This window comes from Pristis pectinata, chromosome 19, assembly GCF_009764475.1.
Source record: "Pristis pectinata isolate sPriPec2 chromosome 19, sPriPec2.1.pri, whole genome shotgun sequence".
Taxonomy (NCBI): Eukaryota; Metazoa; Chordata; class Chondrichthyes; order Rhinopristiformes; family Pristidae; genus Pristis; species Pristis pectinata.
The window spans coordinates 12259173-12274100 of NC_067423.1; the positions used below are offsets into that span (position 1 = coordinate 12259173).

The 14928-nt window shown below is 45.3% G+C and overlaps 1 protein-coding gene across 4 annotated transcripts in view; it reads right to left on the reverse strand.

The window, feature by feature from the left end:
• The window catches only part of plxna4 (plexin A4), a 532456-nt gene that overhangs the window by 214214 nt on the left and 303314 nt on the right, over nucleotides 1-14928 (reverse strand). The gene's annotated exons all lie outside the window — the stretch shown is intronic.

Consider the following 14928-nt stretch of genomic DNA (forward strand, 5'->3'; position numbering starts at 1 on the left):
ACCTCAGACTCCTATGCTCCAGGGATGAAAGTACTAAATTATCCAGTCTCTCCTTATAACTCAAACCCACTCCAGTCCCAGAAACACCCTCGTAAATCTCTTCTGCATCCGATCCAGTTTAAAGACATCCTTCCTATAGCAGGGCGACCAGAACTGTATGCAGTACTCCAAATGTGGCCTTACCAACATCTTGTACAGCTGTTTTATCCACTGTTGCCTTTATCCTATAAACTGCTGTGTGGCTACTGAGCAAGTAAATGCAAAGTTGCTCTGTCTCCAATTGCCAGTGCTGCAATCGTCAACTCTTTGCAGTGTTTAGAAAATGAACCAATCCCTTCTCACCTAATCGAGGCACTGGACTGGATTGCTCTGTGGTACCTGGACAAGGAGCTTATCACTAAGCCCAAACAGGCTGCAGGGTATTGGCACAGGCCCAGGGCCATTGCTACCCCTTTACTCTCCCTGCACATACCACAAAACTAGGCCTTCTTACCCTTCTTCAGACACCTAAACCCAGTGCAAGGACGTTCACCAGAAGCAGCAGCTGGGAAGGAAGAGAGGTACCACTCCTGAAAAATGTCCAGTCAACCAACAGGAGGCGATCTGGTCACACAGAACAGGCATGCAGGCCTGTTGTGCTCCCTCCCTCTGCTCAGTCTCTCCCCATCTGCCTATCACCAGCCCCATCCACTCATCAGGGGTAGCAAGACCCGACAAAAAGAAATTGGGCAACCCTGAGGTGCCTTCCACCCCCCTCATTGCCCACCGACCTCAAACTTTGAGCTGCCAACAGTGTGAAATCCAAAGTACCGGCAATTTATGCATTACACACACGACACATTTGAATTTTTAAAAAATCCATTAAGGAGTCATGAGCACTGAAGGCAAAGCTGTCATTTGAAGATCATTCTTGAGAGCAATGCACCATGTGATTCAATAAGCACTTTAGTACGATACAGATGGGTGTCATTAGTCAGTGTAGTATGGGCTTGAAGCACTCATTTTCACATATAATTCCTTACAATAATCACTCACTGAAATGTGACCATGAAGCAACTGATTAAATGTATCAGCAGTGAAAAATAAATTTTGCCATAGAATTTGCCTTTCAAAACCCACCTTCTCACCAGGGCCGTACATGGTCTCCTCTTCGTAGGACGTGTCCCCTTTTTATGTTTGGATCGAAACTGGGTTCAGATCCAAACTGATCCTGGAGTCCAGATTACAATTCTGGCCACGTCAAGGATTCCAATCGTACGAAGACATTCACCGAGAAATCCAGCTGGGAATTTAGAAGAACTTCTTTGCCAAAGAGGGGGGAAAGGACGTGGCATGTGGATACTCTCTGAAATTGGTTGGTTGAGGTGGATAGAGTAAATATGTTTAAGGAGAGGCTGGACAGAGAAGGGAGAGGCATGTGAAGGAGAAGGGAATAGACGGTAACACTGACAGGAAATGGAATATAAATGCCAGCATAGACAGTTTGGACCAAATGGACCATTTCTGTGCCTAGGTAATCCTCCACAGCAGTCGAGCCTCAATGTGATTAGTAAGCTTCCATTCACCTACCCTAATATATCTCTGTGTGGCTCAGTGTCGAGTTTAGTTTGAAAGTGCAGTTATGAAGCACCTGGGGAGACTTTGCTCCATTAAGGATGCCATATTAACACAAGCTGTTGTCGTTATATATGAGGTGGTTAATTCATAATGGCCCTCTGAGGTGCAAAGCAAGAGAAGCTGGTTGCACCAGAAAATAATAACTGTTCAGGAGAAGATGCACTATCACCTTCTGTCTGTAACTGAGCAGGACAGTAAGTCGAATCAGTCCCACATCCCAAGAATGAGCAAAGGAAACCGCACTGCAATCTAATCAGAGGCTAGGACTTTACAGCTCTCAAGAGGGTACAGATGAAAGCTAAGGAAATCATTCCAGCAATCGGGAATTAGGCTTGTTCCCTTCAAATTAAAAACAAACTTGGAAGTCTTCCAGTGGACCATGAAAGACACTGAAACCACTGTTGTGGATGAATGGGTCCTTCTGCAGCCACAACTCAGCTGGGTGACAGTCTGATTCTGGAGTTTATACTAATCCGAAAAGGACACGACCCAATCTGACATTCGGGTGTGGCACTGAGGGAGTGCAGCACTGTTGGAGAAATGGTTCCTTTCAAGTGAGCCGTCAAACCAATCCCCTATGTCCTCGAAGCTGGGGCATTGTAGGGGCTCCTGCAGCAACATCTTCATGGTCCCTGCCTGATATTCCTACCTCAACAGCACCAACAAAGCACCGGGTCTGGCCATCAGTTCACTGCTGTTTATGGGAACTTCCAGCCCACAAACTAGCTGCCATGCTTTCTGCATTACAACAGGGGTAAAACTTCAAAGAATAAAAAGCCGTGAGGTGCTTTTTAGGACTTGGTAAAAGTGTAATGCAGGTGCGCCTTCCTTTCAGCTGAGCAAAAGGGGAAATGAGAAAAGGGAAAGTGGTTGGGGGAAGAGGGAATCCGACGTTCCGAGAAGGTTGCAAGGAGAGAGTTAAAGGTATCACATGGCAAGCTGGGCTGACGTGAGTCACTACTGTCTGGGCAGGGAAACTAGCTGGTCCTAGTGGGGTTTTAATAAAAAAAATGCTGCTTACCGTAGTCTCAATAATATGCCAAAAATCAATATGGTATTAATGTAACACTCAAATATTGAATAGCTGTACATGCATTATGTGAGTCACAGCATCGTCTGAATTGTTTTATTATGACTGATCAGAGAAGCTTTGCAAGCTTTTATATTACATTTTAATCAATAGTGAGTGAGGACTTAAAATGATTCAAAGGCTGTTCACTCTCCTCAGAAAAACACTGCTTGTTACAGAAACTGCGGCCCCTCTCGGCAGCAAGCAGGTAGGGCTGTCAAAACACTCAGCCCCACTCCGGGCCTGACGCTAGGCGGCTGCTCAGTTCTGTGACAGCTGACGGCCAACGGTCTGCACCTCAAGTTTCATCTGCAGTCCATTCTGCCCCACTGTCCCACCCTTACCCACTTCATCCTCCAAAGCCACTGACTCACAATGGGGGATGTTACTAGGGCAGTGGTATCCACCCTGCACCTGGTCCATACATTGTATTAGTGCCTGGCACTGTGTTTGCTGTTGATGAGGGAGAGGAAGGGAGGAAAGTGGGGAAGAGAGGTGAAACGGAAGAGGGGGAGGCAGAGGAACAGAGGGGAAAAAGGAAGAGGAGGAGGTCGCAGAGAAGGAGGGAGGAAGAGGCGAAGAAGTGGTACAAGAGGAGGTAGCTGATTGTTGACATGGTTCTGCTTCTCAGAAGTCTGTCTAATGAGATAACATGTCAAAGCAGGTACTGAACTGGCTATGGAGTCCTAAGGCCCAGTAAGAATGAAAGTCTCTCCTTTTATCAGTGTTCGTGTTGGACAAGAGCATCCTCCTTGCAGGATGGAGGGAGAAAGGGGATAAAGGATAGCTCAACACTTCTGTCTTTTATGGATGGCCTCTTCTCTCAAAACTCCCCAACATCTGGGTTGTTACACCATCCACCTGGATTCCAACAGGTCCTGAAAGATTTGGGGGAGGCAGGCAGGGGAGGGTACCTGCTCCCTTGCACACCTGGAACAGCTGCAGCCTTCATTTAGGCACAATCGGATCTCTGCAATTTACAGATTTACCTGGGATACACACAGCTGATAGGGAGTCCAAACAAAGCTAATAGGAGGAGCCTTTACCAGACACAAAGTGTGACGCAAAAATAATTCATTTTGTACGGCGTAAAGGCAATTACACCAAGCTGACCTGGGTAATTAGAGAATAATATACTCTTAAACTGTTCAAGCTGGATGAACAATGAACAGAATTGGGGCAATTAACTGTATAAGTATGTGTATTGACTCTAGAACTGGGCACTTAAGTAAGAATGACCCTTGTTACACGTTTAACAGAATAGGTTTCACTGGGGTGGAAATGAGAAAATACACACTTTACAAAAGCTGCCATCTAAACAGGCTGTTTATTTGTTTGGCCTCAGTAAGAACTCCCCTGTGAGTCTCATATAACATTTTGTTAAAATTATTTTTCAGAATGTGGACATTGCAGGAAAGGCCGGCATTTCTAGCCCATCCCTTGTCCTTGAGAAGTTGGTGAGAAACCTTCCTGAATTGCTGCAGTCCTTTGTGTGGAGGAGCTCTCACAGAGCTGTCAGGTTCGGAGCTGAGGAACCAGGTCCATTGACAATAAGGACCACTCAGGATGATGTGTGACTTGGAGAGGAACCTGCAGGTGGTGGCGTTTCCATGTGTCAGCTGCCCTTGCTCTTCTTCATGGTGGAGGTTTGGGAGCTACTGGTGAGTAACTGCAGTGAATTTTGGAAGTGGCACACAATGCAGCCACTGTATGCCAATGGTGAAGGGAATGAATGGTTAAGGTGATAGATGGGGTGTCAATCAAGAGCTGTTTTGTCCTAAGTAGTCTGAAGCCCCTCGAGGAGTTTTAGAGACAGAAGAGAATGCAGATTCTGGGATCTGGAGCAAAAAAAACAAGCTGCTGGAGGAACTCAGTGGGTCAGGCAGCATCTGTGGAGGGAAATGGACAGTCAATGTTTCTGGTTGAGACTCCAGATGAAGGATCTTGACCCGCTGAGTTCCTCCAGCAGCTTGTTTTTTTTGCTGAGAGTTTTTAGAGCTGCACTCATCCAAACAATTGAAGTGCATATCGTCATGCTCCTTACTTATGTCTTGCAGATAGTGGAAAGGCTTTTGGGTCTGAGGAGCTGAATCACTCCAAGCAAGACAACAGTTTTTGACCTGCTCTTGTAGCCACAGCATTTATACGACATGTTCTGGTCCACACTGACCTCCAGGATATTGCTGGTGATAGTAATACAATTGAATTTCGGGGTAGGTGATTAAACCCTCTTACTGGAGAACAGCCACTACCTAATGCTTCTGTGGCATAAACTGTTACTTACCACATATCAGTCCAAACTGGAATGTTTGTCTAGGTGTGGACTGCTTCATTTGCTGTGAAGTCGAGAATAGCACTGTACTGTGCAGTCATCAGCAAACATCCTTGCTTCTGACCTAATAATAGAACTAAGGTCAATGAAGAGCCACTGAAGATGGTTGGACATTGCAGTGTCCCAGGACTGGGGTCATTGACTTCTAGCAACAACAACCATCTTCCTTTGTATGAGGGAAGACTCCAATTACTGCAGTGTTTTCCCTTGATGCTCTTTGAATTCAGTTTTACCATGGCCCCCTAATGCCACCCTCAGTCAAGTGCTGCCTTGATGTCAAGGACAATCAGTCTTCTCAATTCCTACCGGCCTCAGCGTCATTTACATCCTCCACTGACTCTTTCTGTATCCTTGGGATCTGCTCTTCCATAGCCCAGTCCCACAATAAAAAAACAATAACCACTTCATTCTTACAAAGCAGATCCGCTGTGGAACATGGAGCAAGTCCTCAAGAGTTTTCCAGCATGGATCTTCCGTATCATGCAAGTCGGTATTCCCAACTTCCTCACGTAATACAGCTTTCCGCTGCTTCTGCACCCCTCTCTCTCTACAGATGGGGGGAAAACATTTGTAGGTCTCCAGAGAAAGACTAATTGGACAACATTTTGGATGTGCCTGAATAAACACAATGGGCCCAATGCCCACCTTCTGCACTGTAGGATACCATGCATCACACAAGCTAAGGCCTATGTTAGAGTGAACCAAGAGTATCAAGCCTCTTAAATCTCCATTAGAAGACAATACCTTTTCAGCTGGTTAACCTTCAGAAATAACCTGGCGCCAGCTTAGAGATCCTGAAGCCTTATCTCCTGAGACCAGGGTCAAGTGGGGAATTTGCCTATAGGGTGAGAGTGTGCAAGTCATATCAGGCACACAGAAACTACACCATGAAGATTCTTCACTACCATGCCTTGGAGACACCAGGTTGCTGGCAGGTCTGTGTCCGGCACCTGGCCGACAGAAGAAGAAAGAAATCTTACTCCAGGGTTTACTCCATTAACAGTGCGTATGCCAAGCTTGAGGTATGTTGGACAGGAACCAACATTTTACTTCCTCCATTACCCATGACAACTGTCACAGCACAGAGGATTCAGTGGGTCATCAAAAGTAATGAATGTTCCTGGTTATATGTGATGGAGCTATCTTCACCTGTCCTCAGAGTACTTCTGCGAAAGTCGTATAAGAACAAAATCAGGGAGCCCCTATGCGTGGAAATAGATTTTCATGTTTTCGTTTCCTCGTGGATTGATCTTAGTGGAGAAGTGCAGGACTAACAACTTCCTTTAAACATCACCATTGAAATAATTAAATGGGCTTCACGGGAGCATCATCAGACAATAATTTAACACAGAGTCAGAAGGTGAGATGTGAGGAGACAGCATGCCCAAGAGATAAATTTGAAGGGGCATCCTGAGGATAGAGAGAGAGAGAGGTCTAAGGATGGAGTTCCAGAGATCAGGGCCTTTATAACTGAAGGCATAAACACCAACAACAGGATAACTAAAACCAGGAATGTAAGGATGGATTTTGGAATTTTTTGAATCTGTGATAAACTCCACTGACAAAGAAGTGGCTGCCTGACTGGGCTCATTGGTGAGGTGGCGTCATCTGAGATGGAGGCACTGTGGAGCTGAACTTGGGGTTGAGTCAGAGGAGGTAGGGGGTGGAGAACAGACAAAGACCAGTAAAAGTGGCACCATGGAATACAATTACAGTGATAAAGGCCTGAGAGTGCAAGTCATTTTTGGAACAGTTGTTCACGAGTGTTCTGGTTAGTGGATAAGGAGAAACTATTTCCATTCAATGGCGAGTCCATGACTTGGGGGCATAGTCAAAACAAAAATCAAGCCAGGCTTTGAGCAATGGAGTTGGGAAAAACCTCTACACACAAAACATTGCAAAAATCTGCAAATCTCTTCCACAAAGCCAATTGATGCTGGGTCAATTCCTAATTTTAAATGTGAACTAGTTAGATTTTAATGAACCTTGCATGTTAACAGGGAAAAGATAGGCAGATGGAGTTCACTCATCATCCATGGTGGAATAGGGTTGGGGGTTAAATAACTTTTGTTCTTATGCAATTTATATAGAGTTCAACCCATGTTAGCTGGGCTGGGTGAGAAGCTGGCACACTGCACTGGACTGGGCAGTCCTGGACTGGAAGGATGGATGTTCAGGATCCCTGCTGACTGATGTCTCCCCAGAGGAAAATGTGCCTGGGCAAGTGTCGGGGACAACAACTTAGCTGTCCTGCGCTCCACAATGATAGAGAGCTCTGTCTCTTTCGCAGGTCCTCCCCACGTTACGAACACCTGACTATGTACAGCCCCTACACACAACAGAGCGTTTGGGAGAACCGGTGGGATGGATTTGCCGGCTGCTGTGGGGCTGCAGGCATCTTCTGCCGCCCGGGAACTCAGTTCACAGGAATATCTGAACGGTTGAGTTAATCGCCCTGGTTTAACTACACTTTGTCCTTAGTTGGCCTTTTTTTAATTTAAATACATTGCCCTCATTCCCCGAACAGTTCTGTGGAATGGAACCCTGTCATAACCTGGGGAGGACCTGTAATTAGATCACATGGACCACCCCACAGAGATGCCAATGGAAATGCATTGTGGAACAAACCAATGGAAAAGACCATGGGCTTAATGGGCTGAATAGCCTCTTCCTGTGTTTTAATGAATCTAAAAGATAAAAACCACCACTCAAAGTGACGCGATGGAGAACTTTTGTTCCATTAACACCCCTATGGAGATGCAAGTTGTTGAAACAGTTAATTGCCACAGTTTGTGGTGGGAATTATCCTGCCATATCAGTGGTGAACCCAGGTCTTCTCACAACTCCAACCAAGGAAGGGAAACTTTTAGACAAATCAATTAGACCGAGACTTGCCTATATCATGTTCTGTCCTGAGACCTGACAGCTATTCCCAGCCCTGGGCAGGCAGCCATGTAGCAGTCAGCACACGATTCTGCCTCTTACACAAACAGATCTTTCCGCGGAATAAAATCCTTACATTTTATCACTCTCTTTCTCTCTTCAACAATTAAAAGTTAAAGGCACACAACGTAATAACTTAAGCAGAGGGGAAACATTCTAAAACACTTCAGGAGAACATTATCAAATAAAAAATTGACAGAGCAACACAAAAGGTGCTGGAGGAACTCAGCAGGTGAGGCAGCAGCTATGGAGGGAAATGGACAGTCGATGTTTCGGGTCGAGACCCTTCATCTTGACTGGAAAGAAAGGGGGAGATAGCCGGTATAAAAAGGTGGAGGGAAGAGGTGGAGTGAGAGCTGGCAGGTGATAGGTGGATCCAGGTGAAGGAGGGTGATAGACAGATGAGGGCAGGAATGATGTCAGAAGCCGGGAGGTGATAGGTAATAGGCCTGGTTAGAACTAAAGATCAGAAATCACAGGGGTAGGTGGGACTAGGTTCAAGATGAGCAAAGGCAGCCTGTCAGGTTTTTGTTGGAATAGTTATGTCTAGGGGCACACAAGCATCGATGAGGGCTTCGGCACAAGGGGATAGGGTGAAGTTGGAAGTCGTTACAGAAGTGGGAACGGATGGCCTCACTAATGGCGTGGATCAAGTTCCAAAGTTCAACTTGGGATAAATGTGACACCAAGAGTGTTCACCACCTGGTTCAGTTCCTGAGAGATCCAGGGGAGAGGGATGGAGTCACAGAGGTTGTGGTCGGGATGGAAAGCCATAGATTGGATGTTCCCGATGGTTAGTTGCAGGAAATTTCTGCTCAGTGTTGGATACCAGACAAACAGTTAAACAGTTTTAAGAGATAGGATTCAAGAGGTCCTGGTGTGATAGAGCATTGTCATCCGTCATTTATATAAAAACACTTGAATTTTTGAAAGATAAAAGGAACAGGTGGCAATGTGAATGGTTACAGGGGTTTTATAAGGTCATCATAACGGGATTGATTGCATACAGCAATTCATGAGTCAGCAATGGTTGTTGATCTCCACAATGGATTGGCAGGTGAGTGCCTTTTATGAATCATCTCTTCACATGGGTTCAACTCACAAAGCCAAAGGCTCTCTGCAGAGTCAGCTTGGCTACAACAGAAAAGTCACTGATGTGTTGGCTTCAAGTTGACCTCAGTTTGGCTACAAGCGGGAAATAATGACAGATCTATATAAAGTCAGCCTACAGCTGTGCTAGCAAGCAGTCGCTTCACACCTATAGTGGAGCTCTGACTACATTAGGACTAATTTCAAATTCCAGTCAAACCTGGGCCTTGCAGCCCACACAATGCAGGTTTTATTGTCTTATTTGTTCACAGCATTTATTGCCCACCCCTAATTACCCTGAACCTAGAGGTTTGCTTATTTGCTTCATGACAGCTGAGAGTCAATCACAGTTCTACAGGTTTGGAGTCACATATGTCCAATCAGGTGAGGATGATAAATTTCCTCCCTTGGCAGATATAACAAAACAGGTTGGTTTCAATGATAAACCAGTAGTTTCGTGGTCACTGTTGCCGAGACTAGCGCTTTATTCATGGTGGGATGTAATCTAATGATCTCTGGGTCACTAGGTTCAAGCAGCTAGATTGTTAGGCAGTAGCCAAAATTCCAAGCCAGTCTCCAATTGAATAAATTCACTGGGTCCAGGAGGGGAATTAGTGCAGTTCAACTGGGTTGTAATCGCCACATACAGCAACTGTGTTGGAAGGTGTTTGCATTAGGCTCTGCCTTGGCTGAATTACAGGAACATCCAAAAGAAATACAAGTAGGAGAAACTCAACATTTATTGATTATTAATGACTAGTGATTTTGATCTTCAATATAAAGCTGTGTGAAAGGTCAACCCACCTTCATTCAAGGAGAGTTATCTCATGTTAGAGTTTTCCAGCTTATCTCCATTCACCTGGCAGATACTCCAGCGCAAAACTGAGGAAGCACTGTACTGCTGGAGGAGCATCTTCCAGTTAGGTAAAGAGAGAGGTTATGAAGACCTTTCTTGACACAGAGGGTGGCAATGAGTTGAGTCTCACTGCCTGCAAGAGGGGCAGAAGCAGAGGAAAGACAATTAAAGATCTGCAGCAGAAGGGCGAGGGAATGGGACTGAATAAATGGCTCCATAGGGACCCAACGGACCAAATAACTTCCTCCTGTGCCGTTACAATTCTACGTTTCTGATTATTTTCAAATTGCCAAGACTTCATGATCCAAAAAAAACATGAAATTGCAAACTGATGCATGAAATTCTGATTACATAAAATTCTTTTATTGTGAGCTCGTAGAGCTGAGAGGTGGAAATTCCCGCTCCGTTAACCTTGCAGAGTTTCTAGTGACTGTAAAACTGGGCAAGAAGCCAACAGGTTAACAGAGAAAATCATTCAATGCAGCTTCCAAATCCCCAAACTTTGCCTTTCTTTCTTCAAGTTTCTTTCTTGCTCAGAGCCTGGAAGTTGATGACCTCCAGAGTGACCTCAGCACAAGCAGCCAGTCTAAATCTAGTCACCGCACATCACTAATAGTCAGCTCTCTGCTTCCTTTCCAGGATTGTCCGACCCCTGGAGGCCAACTAGCAGAGATCTACATTTTCAATTTACACCAACTAAATGATTTATCAGGTTAGAAGAGCCTTCCTCACTGTGCAGACAGCAGCCAGGGCTGAGGGATGAGATGGCAACAGAAGCTCCTCAGCCAGCCCGAGCTCCCCGACAAGTAACCCAATCGATGCTCTCTGCAGCTCGACTGCTGGAGTCAAGTTTCCAGTAGCACGAAGCTAGGACAGGGACCTCATGTAATCCATCCGCAGACCTTGGCACTGTGCCCAACACCAGCAACCTAACACCGCACATTGCCCAAAGCCTTGAATCAGGCTTGGTTCTTTTCTGACACGTTGCCAGCCCTGTTCCTTCCTTGCAAGAGGAAAACATGTAACAACATTTTTTAAAAAATACCAATGCAATATTTGAAAATCATTACAAATCTCGTTCCTTTCTGCACGGCACAATGTAGATTTTCCCACAGTCCTGCCCCATCCAATCTTACCCAAGCTGAATGTTCTGATCACTCATATTTCCATCATCATGTGCTCCCACCATCAACATTCTGGTGCTCATCATTGACCGGAAATTCAACTAAACCAGCTACATAAATGGCATGGCTACAAGAATTTGCTCTGCTTGCATGGATGAGTGCAACTTCAGCCACACTCATGAAGCTTAACAATATGCAGAACAAAGCAACCTGCTTGATTAGCACTTCATCCACCACCCTAATCATTCACTTCCTCCAACAGCATTGCACCATCTGTAAAATGTACTGTTGTTACTCATCTAGGCTACTCCAACAACACCTCTATGACCTCTACCACCAAGAATGATTAAGGCAGCAGATACATGGGAACGCCACCAGCCGCAGGTTCCCCCAGGTTGCACACCATCCTGACGTATATATTTCTTCATTGCTGCTTGTTTCCAAATCATGGGACTCTCTACCCAACAGCATTGTGAAAGTACCTTCAGCAAAAGGACTGCTGCGCTTCAAGAAGGCAACTCATCACCGCCTTCAAAGTTCTTGGGCATACAGCTAAATGTCTTGGCAATTATCAATGGTGGAGTGATTAATTTAGGGTGCACTGTGGAGACCAGAACTGAACAACCACAGATAATTAGAAGAGAAACAGGCCTGAAGGAGGTAACAGAGATGATGAGGAGAGGGACCTAATACATTCGTGATGTTATAAGACTCATGGTGCTTATAATCAGATTAGTAAGGAAAGTGAACCCATGCTGTTCAATTCTGACAGACCAAATTAAATAACAGATTTGACTGCTTTGAGAAAAGGGGTGGATCTCAGCAGCAAGAAAGAATGACACTCGTAATTCCTGCAGTTCCACAGGTCTGGATTTGACCTTTTATTTATAGAGGGAGACAGAGGAGAATTTAAAAAACATATTCAGCTCACCAAACTCATTCCATACACAAGTCTGGTCGTAGACTTGTTACCCCTATGACCAAAGAAGTCAAAAAGCAAAAAAGAAACTGCAGGTGTGGGAAATGTGAAATAAAAACAGACCATGCTGGGAGTACTCAGCAAGTGAAGCAGCATATATGGAGAGAGAAAATGAGTAAATGTTTCAGGTCGAAGACTTTTCATTAGAACTGTTCAGCTGAAAGGTCATCAACCTATAACATTAACTCGGTCTCACTCTCTACAGATGCTGCCTGACCCCTTCAGTGCTTCCAGCATTTTCCATTTCTATGACCAAACTGGCCTTATTTCTCCCACTCATCTTGGCTCCATGGGTGAATGAAACAAAATCAATCAGACTTTTCATCCTGCAATGTCCACCCTTGGCAAGATCCTAGCAATATATGAACCCTATCGACACTTAGCACCCTGTCCCATCCCAATCAAATAATTGCCCAGCCCTTAATTAGAAGGCATTAACATTTGGATTATTAATTGATGACAAATGGTGTGGCATTAAGTTAGACAACTTGATCACCAGGGATCTAATATTTTGGTCACTAATTTGCAGCCAACCAAAGCCATGCAACCCAACTCTTTCCCAAAGGCATGCAACTGCCTCACACAAAGTAGTGCTTGAAAAAGGGCACCATACTGGGGCATCTAGTAGAGCTACAGCCTCACAGCTCCAGTGACCTGGGTCCAATGCTGACATTTGATGCTGTCTGTGTGGAGTTTGCACGATATCCTTGGGCCTCATTGGTTTCCTCCAGATGCTCTGGTTTCCTCCCACATTCCAAAGATGCGTGGGTTAGTGTGTTAATTGACCACAGTAAATTGCCCCGAGTGTGCAAGTGATGGGTAGAATCCGGTGGGTGTGGAGGGGAATATGGGGAGATTAATAAAGGGTTAATGTACGATTAGTGTAAATGAGTGCCTGAAGGCCAGTGCTAACTCGATGGGCTGCAGGTCTTATTTCCTGTATGGCTCTATGACTCTAGTCCCTTTATCATTTAATGCACAAGGCTAATTTTATTAACTCTTTCAGCCTCCTTTGCCACCTCCCAGCGTGATTGACAGGGCAGCCAAGTAAGTGCCCTTATCCTAGCTCCCTGCCCCATTGGGGAGAGTAGCCACAAGATCGCTTGCTTCCTCATTCCTCCAGCTCTCCATTTTGGAGGTGGGAGAGAGCGGTTTGTTCACCCTGCCCATTCCAACCTGCAAATATCGAGAACTCCATCTGGCAAATCACAACCGAACTTTGGACAGGAGTTTCCTTTGGGTTCATTCTGTGAATCTGCAATTCATGTAGGTGAGAGGGGAATGATTTAAAGGGGACCTGAGGAGCAACTTCATCACATAGTGGGTGGTGGGTACATGGTGGAAGTGGTAGAGGCAGGTACAATTATGTGTTCAGAAAACATTGAGACAGGTACATGGATAAGAAAGGTTTAGAGGGATATGGGCTGAATGCAGGCAGTGGGAAGGCTCAGGAAGGCATCTTGGTTGGCATGGATGAGTTGGGTCGAAAGTTCCACATTGTATAAGTTTATGACTTTATGTGGGTTGGCTGAGGCAAGTTACCAGTTTTAGTGGCGTTAGAACTGATGGTTCACTGTTAGATCTGTTCTCCTTCTCTGTGCTGTTAATCACAGAAACAGCTCGACTTTGCATAATCAAGATTGATTGAGGACTCACATTCTGACAAGGGCATTCTGACAGATCAAGTTTCACTTTCAGACAGAGAGCCGACAAAGATAAGGGAGCCCTCGAGAAGACTTCCACAACACCAGGGAGAATGGTTGGGACCACAAGATTGCTCTTGTTCTCAGGGGGGAGGAAAAAACATTCTCTGGCTGGAGATGGGCAGGAAATTTGCAGTGAAGGAGGGCAGCAAGGTTGTTGCATGCGGACGAGGTTTACGACTTTACTAACGTCTGTCGGGTGCAGAGGTGAGTGTTTAGCAAAAACCTCGAATTTGGTAGTGGGACTCAGAGATTACAGTGGGCCAGATCTCCCTCTCCCCAAGCACAATATCCCTGCAGAAAGCTGATCAGTGAAGCCCAGTGGAACTATTAGGTCCCAGCCCCAGATTGCTTTGAGAGGTGGTTCAGCCCCGCCCCCAAAATTTGCAAGGAGATCGAATGTCCAAAATCAAAAATAATATCACAATTTTTCAAATCATTAAAATATTACAAAAAAATTAAGAAAACTAAAACAGATCTAAATTAAGCATTAAATAACAAAGCTAATTATCTCATGCTTCTGTTCAATTGCTTCTCCCAATGGGCTCCATGGACAAAGAGAGTCATAGAGTTGTGCAGCAGAGATTGGGGCCCTTCAGCCCATCACTTCCATGCCAACCTTTTTGCCCAACTATACTAATCCCATTTGTCCGCATTAAGTCCATATCCTCTGTGACTTGCCTTTTTAAGTGTCTGTATAAATGTCTCTTCAACGTAGTAATTGTAATTGATTCTACCAGCTCCTCTGGTAGTGGATTCCAGATATCAACCGCTCCCTGTATAAAGGTAAATTGGCCCAGAACCAACGGCAGACTCCTTTAAGCACTGGGAATTCTGTGGAAGCTTGTGCTCCCACTGCTGGTCTCCATGAAGAGTCCAATGATAGAACACAATTGTCCCAAAATTGGCAATCAGCTGAGTGACAGTTCGGAAACTCTGCATTGGTTTGGGTTTCCCCGTCCTGTGTTATTTTTAATCCAGGCCTATATTCCCACTGCCAACACTTGCTGGGGAAGGAGTCAGTCCATGTCCATTACAAACTTCACACACTGGGAGGGGAGCATAGCCCATCACAGGGATGCCTGCCCTGTCAGTCCAGCTTCCCAGCCAGTCTGGGAGTGGAGGCGAGTTCTCCCCAGTGCCACGACCAATATTCATCCAACTAGAAGCATCACAGACTATCTGTTCATTATCACATTAGTGAGATCTTGCTGTG